The sequence below is a fragment of the Eutrema salsugineum genome, unplaced genomic scaffold, assembly GCF_000478725.1.
Source record: "Eutrema salsugineum unplaced genomic scaffold, Eutsalg1_0 scaffold_1, whole genome shotgun sequence".
Lineage (NCBI taxonomy): Eukaryota > Viridiplantae > Streptophyta > Magnoliopsida > Brassicales > Brassicaceae > Eutrema > Eutrema salsugineum.
Window position 1 is genome coordinate 18,702,070 of NW_006256909.1, and position 11,840 is coordinate 18,713,909.

The window sequence follows — 11,840 nt, forward strand, 5'->3', positions numbered from 1 at the left end:
GCATTCCATCGCGGCATGTTTCACTTAACTCGCATCATTCAGGGCTGTTTGGACCTCTTTGCATTCCGGAGAGTGTAACTCATACGATACTTGTCCTAATTGGATGATTCCGGTTGCAGAGGACAGAGGACTCATATATATCCAACTTTGGTGAAGGAAGCTTTGGTGCTTGGGAAGTGGAAGGCTTCCTGGAGGGCTCATCTTCGCAGTGCATTTACACGATCAGAGACAGGCGTCTAGACATGTGTCCATTCCGGAGACCGTATCTTCCTTCTCATAGCTCCGAATTGAATGATCTTGGACGTTTTGGAAAGAGAACTCAAATTTCTATTATTCTCATGAAGGCCCCGGAAACTGAATCAGCCTGGAAGTGCATCGTCCTTTGCATTCTTCAGAGCTCGTCGGCTTGGTCCAAAACAGCAGCAAGACAGGGGTTTCTTCCGACGAGCTTAACTCTCTTCTCAAGCGTCCGAATTCCATGATTCCACTTGCTATGGAACCGTGATCCAATCCTCTACAACTTGGATGAAGCACCTGCCAACTGATCGGACCGGAAGGTTCCCCGGACAGGCGATTTCGGAAACGTGTCTGCACCCGGGGATTTTGGCCGATACAATCCACTCGCGGTACGTGAGAATGGCCGATAAAATCCACCTGCGGTACGCGTTTGGCCGAGAAAAACCTTCCTGGTGCGCGAGAATGGCCGATAACCTCCAAAGACGCAATTTCACCATTTTTCAAGCCTTGACCACCATTCCACTTCCTGGATTCATCTTTCCAGTTCCAAATAGCTCCAAATACACCTGATAAACACTCAAAACATGCAAAGACTCATTGGGACCTGATGCATCTCCTAAGTTCTAAAACAAACCCTAAGGACCTAAAAATGCATGAAATAATACATGATTTGGAATGAAATATGCAACCTAAATGATACAAATTATGAACATATCAAGAGAGTACCCAATGGCTCCTCTATGTTTCCTCAACTCTCCTAACAACCTATGCTCTTGGTCCTCTAACAGCATATCATTGATAATGACAGGATAAGACTCATTGAGACATAAGAAAGCATACCTAAGCCCCTTGGGAAGAGGTTTGAGTTCCAGCTGAGGTGCCTAAGACTCATCCCAATCAGCACTGAAGCTGTCTTGCTCAAACAGCCTAGCATGCTCCTTCACCTTGGAACCCACGGCCATGACTGCTTGGACTGCTCCTTGGCTTGTGTCTGATCCTCTGATATCCAAGACCTCAGGGCTACTTTGTTCCAGTTCCAAAAACTTTGTCTCAGGACCAAGTTCTCTAGCATTGTCCAAATACAGCTTGTACCCTTCACTTTCTTCTGCTAAGAACCCATGGTCTCCTTGTTCTTGGGTTAAAGCAGCTTGAAGAGGGTCATCAGTATTCAGTTCCTCAAGAAACTCATCAGCCAGCTGATCCATTGTCTCCACATAGAAGCATTGTCCTTCTATGGTGGGCTTCTTCATCATCTCATTCACATCAAACTTAAGCTTCTCAGACCCAAGTTGAAGCTCTATGATGCCACCTCTCACATCAATAATAGCTCCTGCTGTGGCCAAGAATGGCCTGCCCAAGATAAGAGGATCAACTGGTTCCTCATCCATCTCTAGCACAACAAAATCAGTTGGAACCTCAAAACCACCTATCTTGACAGGCAGATCTTCCAACATCCCAACAGGTAACCTAACTGATCTGTCTGCAAGGACAAGAGAGATCCTTGCAGGTTTGAACACTCTAAAGCCAAGCTTCTTTGATATGGAGAATGGCATCAAGCTGACAGATGCTCCCAGATCACAAATGGCACAAAGGAGTGTGAAACTTCCTGGATCAGTAAACTTTCTTGGAATGGACTTTTTCTGAATGATGGCACTGCATTCATGACTCAATACCACCATGCCTTGAAGCTCTTTAGTCTTGTTCAGAATGGCATCTTTCAAAAACTTACCCATCTTTGGCATCATTAGAAATGCATCAATGAGAAGCATTGTGAGTGGTGTCTCATTGAGAGCCTTCTCAAATACAGCTCTTGCCTTGTCTACAAGCTGCTTCTTGAATCTCCTTGGAAATGGGAGCTTGGGTTGGTATGGAGGTGGTGGGACATATATCTTTTCTGGTTCAGGTTCCTTTTCCACCTCTTTACCCTTTTCTTTCATTGGACTTTCAGCAACTTGATCATATTTTAAGGCTGCCTCCCCCTCAGTTTGATCATTGTCCTCAATTATCACATTGTTGTGCTCAATACCAGGTAGCTCCTTGCCACTTCTCAGTGTAATGACTTTAGCATATTCCTTGGGGTTGGGTTCAGGCTTGCCAGGTAGTTGGCCTTGGTTCCTTGAGCTAGATGCCTAGTTTTGCTTCAATTCCTTGATGTACTGCTGCATGGATGCATGCTGGCTTGCAAATACATGTTGACCCTGAAGAAGTTGTTGCAGAATCCCAACCATATCTGAACCCATCTGTGGCTGCTGCTGAACCGGTGTTGGCTGAAACTGATGTTGAGCCGGCGCTTGTTGTTGGAACTGTGGTGGACCAAACCCTGGTGGTGCCTTTTGCTGCTGCTGTGAACTGAAACCAGAACCCTGAAATGGTTGCTGTTGCTGACTAAAACCCTGATTCTGAGCAAACTTATTCTTTTGTTGAAAAGACCCTTGAAAGTTGTTCTTGGGAACAAAGTTCTGTGGAGCTTGAGAAGTGCGATAGATTTGGTCTTGTGGGTTTGCTACATTGGGATTCCTGAAAGAGAGTTTCTGATTGGAATTGCCATACTGATATCTTTGGAACCTCTGATTCCCAATGTAGTTAAGCTCTTCCTGAGTAAGACCCTCTTCACTGATGTTCTCAAAGATTTGAGAAGGTTCCTCATACTCTCCTACAAAGTGCATTGGCTTTTGAGTGGCCAATAACACCTTGTCCAGCTTGCTTTCAAGTGTTTTAAAGTCCTTCTCATACCTTTGATCCCTTCTTGAACTCTCACTCCTATTGGCTCTAATAAAGTCTTCTCCATATGTATCATTGCTCATTGCTAAATTCTCAACCAGCTCTAAAGCAGCATGAATCTCCTTTCCCAGAAAGTTTCCATTGGAGGCAGTATCCAGCTGGTTTCTAATCTTGGGAAGAGCTCCTCTATAAAGTGTGCTGAGAAGTGAAGCCTCACTAAACCCATGGTGTGGGCATTGGTTGGTGTAGTTCCTGAATCTCTCATATGCTTCACCAAAACTCTCATTGCTGTGTTGAGTGAAGCTAAAGATTTGGTTTCTCAGTTTAGCTGTTCTGGAGGTGGAGAAGAACTTGGATAGAAATGCATGCTTGCATTGCTCCCAGGTTTGAATGGATCCTCTTGGGAGGTTCTTCTCCCATTGGTGAGCTTTGTCACCAAGACTGAAGGGGAATAATCTGAGCTTGAAGCTATCCTCAGAAACTCCATTTATCTTTGTCAGGTCACACACTTTATCAAATTGATCCAAGTGTTCCAAGGGATCTTCCATTGCCAATTCATGGAACTTTGAGTTCTGGACCATATTCAACAAGGATGCCTTCACTTCAAAGTTGTTGTTTTGAACAGGTGGTGCTTGAATTCTAGCTCCATACTGATGAGCATTGGCCCTGTCATTCTCTGCAACATAGACCTGTGGCTGCTCATATCTCCTTTGTTGTTGTTGGAATGGCTGATGGTGGTGCACCTGTTGTCTTTGCTGGACATTGGCCTGATGCCTCTGCTGATGAGCTGGAGCTTGTCCCTGGTGGACATAAGCTTGCTGTTGATGCTCCTGTTCCTGATGAAAATTACCCTGATGTAACCCTTGACCAGCTCCATTACCAGCTGCATTACCAGCTCCATTTCCCTGAGCCTGTTGCTCCTGAGCCGGTTGCTCAATATCAACTACATGCTGTCTTTGATCTTCAATATCAGCCTGATCAATCTGTCTTCCACGCCTATCCCTTCTCCTCCTTGGGACCAAAAGATTAATGTTGTCCTTTAATGGGAAAGGTGGACCACAGCTTCTTGATCTGGACCTGGTGTTCATGCATCTGAAACTCACAAACAGAACTTGAAAGAAATTAAAAAACACAAAAGAAAATGCTTGATCTCAAGAAATGACACAATCTTAATGCTATCACACTTTGGCAATGGCGCCAATTGATAACTTAGAGTTTTCAAGGCTCTAAATGAGGGGTTATCAATCCCTTTTGTCAGTTTGCAGTACAAAGGGTATCAATCCATCATGTGTAGACACTAAGCTGCAGTATCAGTACTTAATTCAAGCCAAATGAGTGAGGTTTTGATGATTAATGACAACTAAGAATGGAAAACAAGGATTAAAGCTAATGATCAACTTAAACAAGCAAGTAAATGAGCTAAATGAGATGTGAATGTATGTATGATGATGAGAAAGGTCTTAGACATGATAGTGGATTAGGGTGCCTTTAGTGTTAAACTAGTGAGCTAATGAATCATGTGATCAAGCAAACTATTCAACTTAAACATCATTAATTAAGCTAATCCTCTCATGAAGGCATTAACTTCTATGCTAAAACAGTTTCTAACGTAATCATCCTTAGTGAAACATGAATCAACAAGCATTAAGAACCAGTTTAATCTGTCATTTAAGCATATAAACAATCATTCCCATGATGAATAATACTTAAACCTCTAACAACCTTGGTTCAGGCATTTCATCAAACACTTTTGGTGCATGAAATGCCCAGAATCTAGACCACATATGATGTGTATGGATCTAGCATTAAAAACAGGTTGTAGAGAATGGAATATGAATGATCTAACCCCTAAGCTCACTAATCTACCACCTAAGCACCCTAATCTACATATCTAAGACCTTAATATGGGGATTACTCACTAATCATGCTAATCTCTCTTAAACCTTTGCAAGTTGAGAAGATTGGCATGATTAATGATGAGAAAGATAGATGGAGAAGATAGATAATGATGGATTTGCAGCTTTTAAACACAAGATCTCTCAAACTCTCTTGATTAAAACGCCCAAAATCAGATATTTCTCTTCAAAAGGAGTTTTCTTACACAAAAGAGGCAAAGAGAATATAAAATAAAGCTTAAGTCCTTGGGATAAAACCCTAAAAACTATATATAGGTCTTTAAAACAGACCGGGTCAGCCCGGAACAAACCGGGTTCTGACCCGGCTTTAATGGGTGAAATTACGACTGTGCGAGTTGGTCAGGAGCTTCCCAAGTCGCATGCCCAAGTTGCACAGCCAAAGAAGCAGTCTTGTGAGCCTTAAGTCCTTTAGTCTCAGCCGCATGCCCATCTAGGTGTGTTTTGCGAGTCTTTGTGCGATCCAGTCTTCTTCCTCTTTAACTCGCATGACCAAGACAAAATCTGGGGAGAATATGTGTGCGATTTGGTCCTCCTTGTGTCCCATGTCGCATGCCCAACTCGCACAGCCAAAGAAAGAAGCTTGAACGAGATAGAACCCATGTAAGCCCAGCCGCATTACTTTCTCGGTGTGATTTGCGAACCTTCATGCGGCTCAGTTCTCTTTGCTCCTTAACTCGCACGACCATGTAGCAGGGGCCTTCAGAGATATGTGTGGGATGGTCTCATCATTCCCAACTCGCATGCTCAAGTCGGTGTAAATTGCGAGTCTTCATGCGGCTAAGTTCCAAGCTTGGCCAACTCGCATGCTCAAGTCGCACGGTTGTAGACTTAGTATTTTTCTTGCTCGGGAACCTTAGACCTTACCCAGTGATACCTTACTCGCACATCTCAACACGCAGCTCAACCCCCAGGCATTAATCTCCAGGCATTGCGAGTTAACCAAGTCGCAAGACCATCTCGCAGGCTTCAGGTCTCCTTGGACCACTTCACATTCGTGGGAGAGTAACTCCCAAGATACTAGTCCAAATGGTGCGATTTCAACTTCAGTGGACAGAACACTCAGACATCTTCAACTTTGGTGAAGGGACCTTCGGCGCTTGGGAAGTGGAAGGTTCCCTGGAGGGCTCATCTTCGCAGTGCATTGACACGGTCAGAAAGAAGCTCCTAGACATGCGTCCATTTCAGAAACGTTATCTTCTTGCTCATAGCTCCAAATTGAATGATCTCAAACGATCTGGAAAGAGGACGCAAATATCTCGGATCTTGATGAAGGCCCTGTATACTGAATCGGTCTGGAAGTGCATCGTCCTTCGCATTCTTCGGAGCTCATCGGGTCGGTCCAAAACGGCAGCTAGACAGGCGTGCCTTCCGACGAGCTTAACTCTCTGCTCACGGCTCCAAATCATATGATTCTACCTGCTCTGGAACCATGACTTAATCCTCTCCAACTTTCATGAAGCATCTGACAACTGAATCGACCGGCAAGACCTTCAGGTAACGCGATTTCTGAGATGTGTCTGTATCCGGAAATTTTGGCCGAGAAACCTTAGCCGCGGTACGCGTTTTGGCTGAGAGGCTCACTCGCGGTACACGGAAAACGCCGAGAAAAGCTGCCTGACGTACGTGAGGATCGCCGAGAACCTCCAAAAACCCATTTTCACCATCTTTCAAGTTCTGATCGCCATTTCTCTTCCTGGTTTCACCTTTTCAACTCCAATAGCTCCAAATACACCTGATAAACACTCCAAACATGCAAAGACTCATTGGGACCTAATACAACTCCTAAGCTCTAAAAAAACACCTAAGGACCTAAAATGCATGAGAAATAAAATGATTTGGAATGAAATATACAACCTAAATGATGCAAATTATGAACATATCAGCAGGTCTTCCACATCCTACGGGCTCAGCATTCGCGCGCGTTCGTCCCAAATTGACCGCGGAAGGATTGATTCGTTTCCTCCGCTCCACCTTGCTCTCCAGAGGACGGATTCTCCAGAGGACGAATCACCTGAGGGGCATCGCTTGGGAGGCAGAGATCGTCCGGAGTAAGATGGGGATAGTCGATCTTCTCGAGGTGAGCTCTAAAGTCGGCCTCGTCGCTTTTCAGCTTCTTCAGAACTTCCGGTGGAGGCGTCAGGCCGTACGCGTCTTTCAACCTCATGAGACACTCGTGTGTCACCACCGCCTGGCTTAGAACCAGCTGTATCGGCGACTCCTTCTCTCGACCAGCCAAATGAGCTTGGATTTTGATCATCTTCTCTTGCCACCTTCGCTTCCTTGCCGCTTGCGCACTCGCGATGCGCACGTTCTCCTTGGTGAGATGATTCTGGGCAGTATTGATCTTTTCATGTAACCGGAGGTACATGTCCGATAGCCGCACAGACTCAGCCTTATGGTGATCTGATATATTCATAATTTTTCATGATTAGGACTGCATTTTTTGTCCAAATATTGAGTCGCATGCATACATTTAGCTAGTTTTGTTAGAGTTTGTCATTGGTTCTAGCTTTGTTTAGGATTTGCATTAGGTCCTAGAGTGTCCTGCATTTTTGGAGTGCTCTCAGGTCATTTGGAGACTTTTGGGAGCAACTTGGAGCTGGGATCATGGAGGAACCCTCACCTGTGTACAGCAACTCGGACAGATGGTTTGGTGCAGACAAAACCCTCATATGATCGCGTGGGACGAAGGACTTTCAATGCGATTCAACCTCCGGTGTCTTCATCAAGAATCAAGAGGAATGCATCTAGTTTCCGGAACACTTGAGATCGTCTTATTTGGAGTAGTGAGCTAAAAGTTACGGCCATCGGAAGCAGTGCATGTCTCGGAGCTGATAAAAGACCAAAGCAATGCGCGTCAAAGAATTGGCGGAACGGAGCCTTTGCCGATGTAACCTGAGCTCGAGCCCTTCACCCAAGTTGAAGATTTCTGAGTCTTCTGTCCACTGAAGTTGGAATCGCACCATTTGGACCAGTATCTTGGGAGTTACTCTCCCACGAATGTGAAGTGGTCCAAGGAGACCTGAAGCCTGCGAGATGGTCTTGCGACTTGGTTAACTCGCAATGCCTGGAGATTAATGCCTGGGAGTTGAGATGCGTGTTGAGATGTGCGAGTAAGGTGCCACTGTGTAAGGTCTGAGGTTCCCGAGCAAGAAAAATGCTAAGTCCACAACCGTGCGACTTGAGCATGCGAGTTGGCCGAGCTTGGAACTAAACCGCATGAAGACTCGCAATCTACACCGACTTGAGCATGCGACTTGGGAGTGATGGAGACCACCCCGCACATATCTCTGAAGGCCCCTGCTACATGGTCGTGCGAGTTAAGGAAGAAAGAAGACTTAGCCGCATGAAGGTTCACAAATCACACCTAGATGGACATGCGGCTGGGACCAAGGGACTTAAGGCTCACAAGACTGCTTCTTCACCTGTGCGACTTGGGCATGCGACTTAGGAGACTCCTGACCAACTCGCACACTCGTCACTTTATCCACTAAAGCCGGGTCAGGACCCTGTTTGTTCCAGGCTGACCCAGTTCGTTTTTAGAGACCTATATATAGTTTTTAGGGTTTTATCCCCAAGACTTGAGCTTTATTCCTTTGGTTTTCTTGCCTCTTTTGTGAAAAGACTCCTCTTAACAAGAGTAATATCGATTTTTAAGAGTTTAATCAAGAGAGTTTGAGAGATCTCTGTGTTTAGAGCTGCAAATCTATCATTATACATCTTCTCCATCTCCATTTCTCATCATTAATCATGCCAATCTTCTCAACTTGCAAAAGAGAGATTAGTATGATTAGTGAGTAGTCACCTTAATGAGGTTCTAGATGTGTAGGTTAGGGTGCTAAAGTGTTAGATTAGGAGTGCTTAGGGCTAGATTCATTGATTCATCTCTCTAAACAGCTGTTCTCTAGGCTAGATCCTTGCACATCACTTGAGATCTAGATTCTGGGAATTTCATGCACCAAAAAAGTGTTTGATGAAATTCCTGAAAGAGCTATATTAGAGGTTTAAGCATTTGCTGCATGATGATGTATTGTTATTTGCTTGAGTGATCTTTTAGCACTGTTTATTAATGCTCACTGATTCATATTTCACAAATGATGATTTGGTTTGAAAATGGATTAGTGTAGGGGTTAATACCTTCATGAGAGGATTAATCTAGATTAGAGTTCTTAATCATTTGAATCATGTCTCATCATTGTCATTAGCATTCCTAGTTTAGCACCAAAATGATAACTAAGGTTTTTCAGGTCTTAGATGGGTTATCAATCCCCTTGTCAAGGTAGTATAAGGGGTGTCAATCCATATGTGTGGTAGTTAGGCACTAGTTTATAAGACAAGTTCTTAAGTCAAGTGAAACAAGAAAGATTTGGTGACAAGTAACAACTGAAAATATAAACAAGAAACAAACAAGCAATGATTAATGAACTAAACAAAGCAAGCAAACAAAACAAAGTGATGATGATTAAGCAAATGATGAAAGCTAAACCTCTAGATGTGATCATTGATTAGGGTGCTTTAGATATTGATTCATGATGCCAAGAACATAATGCAACACTTGCTACTCTTTAGTCTAGGCTTCTTAATCAGATTAATTCATTTCCATGACAATAATCCCTTTGCTAATCACTTAATCAAGTCTAACAACCATTAGATATAATCAAGCAATCAACAAGCATAATGCATCAATCCTAATAAGTGACCAAACAATCTCTCAACCAAGAAGACTGAATCTTATACAGAAAGACATAACAAGCAATCACATGATCTCAAACATTTCAACTTAGAACTCTAATCTAGACTAATCCTCTCATGAAGGCATTAATCTCTACACTAATCCACTTTCAAACCAAATTCTAATATGTCATTTATGCTTCAAACAAACATTCCCATGGCATTTAAAACATAAACCCTTAAGTTAGCTCTTTCATGTATTTCATCAAACACTTTTGGTGCATGAAATGCCTATGAACCCAGATTTCACTTTCCCAAGGAAATCTGGCATTAGGAGCAGCTAACTAAGGAAATGAAATGAGAATCTAAACCCTAAACATCACAAATCAAACATCTAAGCACCCTAATCTACACACCTAGAAGTTTAAAAAGATGACTACTCACTAATCATGAAGAACACATCTAATCTTTTGCAAGAGATGATGTTAATCATGATTAGAAGCAGAAATGAGATGATGAGATGATAAGAAACAGACTTGGAATGATCAAATCCCTTCAGATATCTCTTAATCAAAAACGTTTTTACACTAAAAAGGAAAGAAAACTAGAGAGAAAACTAAGTAGAAGACAAGATGTCTAGGGTTTTTCTCCAAAAAGCTATATATACTAAGTGCTAATGAACCGGGTCAGCCCGGAACAAACCGGGTCCTGACCCGGCTTTAGTGGGTAAAGTGGGGAATGTGCGGGTTGGTCCAGTGTCTCCCAGGTCGCATGCCCAAGTCGCACAGGTGAAGAACTTGTCTTGTGAGACTTAAATCGCTTGGTTTTAGCCGCACGCCCAAGTAGGTGTGTTTTGCGAGTCTTTGTGCGGCTTAATCTTCTTCTTCTTCAACTCGCAGCATCAAGGCGGTTTCTGGGGAATGTACATGTGCGACTTGGTCATCCCTTAGTCCCAAGCCTCATGCCCAAGTCGGAGTAGATTGCGAGTGATCGTGCGGCTTAGTTTCAAGCACGGCCAACTCGCATGCCTTAGTAGCATGATTGTGGACTTAGCATTTTTCTTGATCGGGAGCCTCAGACCTTATCCAGTGATAGCTTACCCGCACTTCTCAACTCGCAGCATCAATTTCCAGGCATTCATCTTCAGGCCTGCGAGTTAACCAAGTCGCAAGACTATCTCGCAGCATTTAGAGCAGCTTGGACCACTTCGCATTCCGGGAGGCGTAACTTCCAGGATACTGGTCCGAATTGTGTGATTCCGGTTTCAGAGGACAGAATACTCGCATATCTCCAACTTTGGTGAAGAAAGCTTCGACGCTTGGTGATACGTTCGTAATTTGCACCATTTAGGTTGCATAAATCATTCCAAATCATGTTTTATTTCATGCATTTTAGGTCCTTAGGGTTTGTTTTAGAACTTAGGAGATGCATTAGGTCCCAATGAGTCTTTGCATGTTTTGAGTGTCTATCAGGTGAATATGGAGCTGAAAAGACGAATCCAGGAGGTGGAATGGTGAGCAAAGCTTGAAAAAGTGGAAAACTTGGGTCTATGGAGGTTATCGGCCATTCTCGCTGGCCAGGAAGGTTTTGTCGACCATTTTCACGTACCGCGGGTGGACTTTGTCGACCAAAACACGTACCGCGAGTGAAGTGTATCGGCCAAAATCTCCGGGTGCAAACATGTCTCAGAAATCGCCTGTCCGGGGAACTTTCCGATCCGATTCAGATGGCGGGTGCTTCATAGAAGTTGGAGAGCATTGGATCACGGTCTCATAGCAAGTGGAATCGTGGAATTCGGACGCGTGAGCAGAGAGTTAAGCTCGTCGGAAGGAGCCCCTATCTCGCAGGTATTCCGGACCGAGCAGATCAGTTCTGAAGGATGCGAAGGACGGTGCACTTCCAGGCCGATTCAGTTTCCGGGTCCTTCATGAGAATCAGAGACATTTGAGTCTTCTTTCCAGAACGTCCAAGAGCATTCAATTCGGATCTATGAGCACAAAGATATGGTCTCCGGAATGGACACATCTCTAGACGCCTCTCTCTGGTCGTGTACATGCACTTCAAAGATGTGCCCTCCAGGAAGCCTTACACTTCCCAAGCACCGAAGCTTCCTTCACCAAAGTTGGAGATAGATGAGTCCTCTGTCTTCTGCAACCGAAATCATTCAATTCGGACAAGTCTCATAGGAGTTACACTCTCCGGAATGCGAAGTGGTCTAAGCTGCTCTGGATGCTGCGAGATGGTCTTGCGACTTGGTTAACCCGCAGGCCTGAAGATGAACGCCTGAATGCTGAT

At 44.1% G+C, this 11,840-nt stretch overlaps 1 non-coding gene across 1 annotated transcript; it reads left to right on the plus strand.

Moving 5' to 3' along the window:
- The first annotated feature begins 3,177 nt into the window (after positions 1-3,177).
- LOC112082459 lies at positions 3,178-3,284 on the plus strand. The gene has a single exon (XR_002897134.1). It is a non-coding gene; the product is annotated as a small nucleolar RNA R71 (small nucleolar RNA).
- The last annotated feature ends 8,556 nt before the right edge of the window (positions 3,285-11,840 follow it).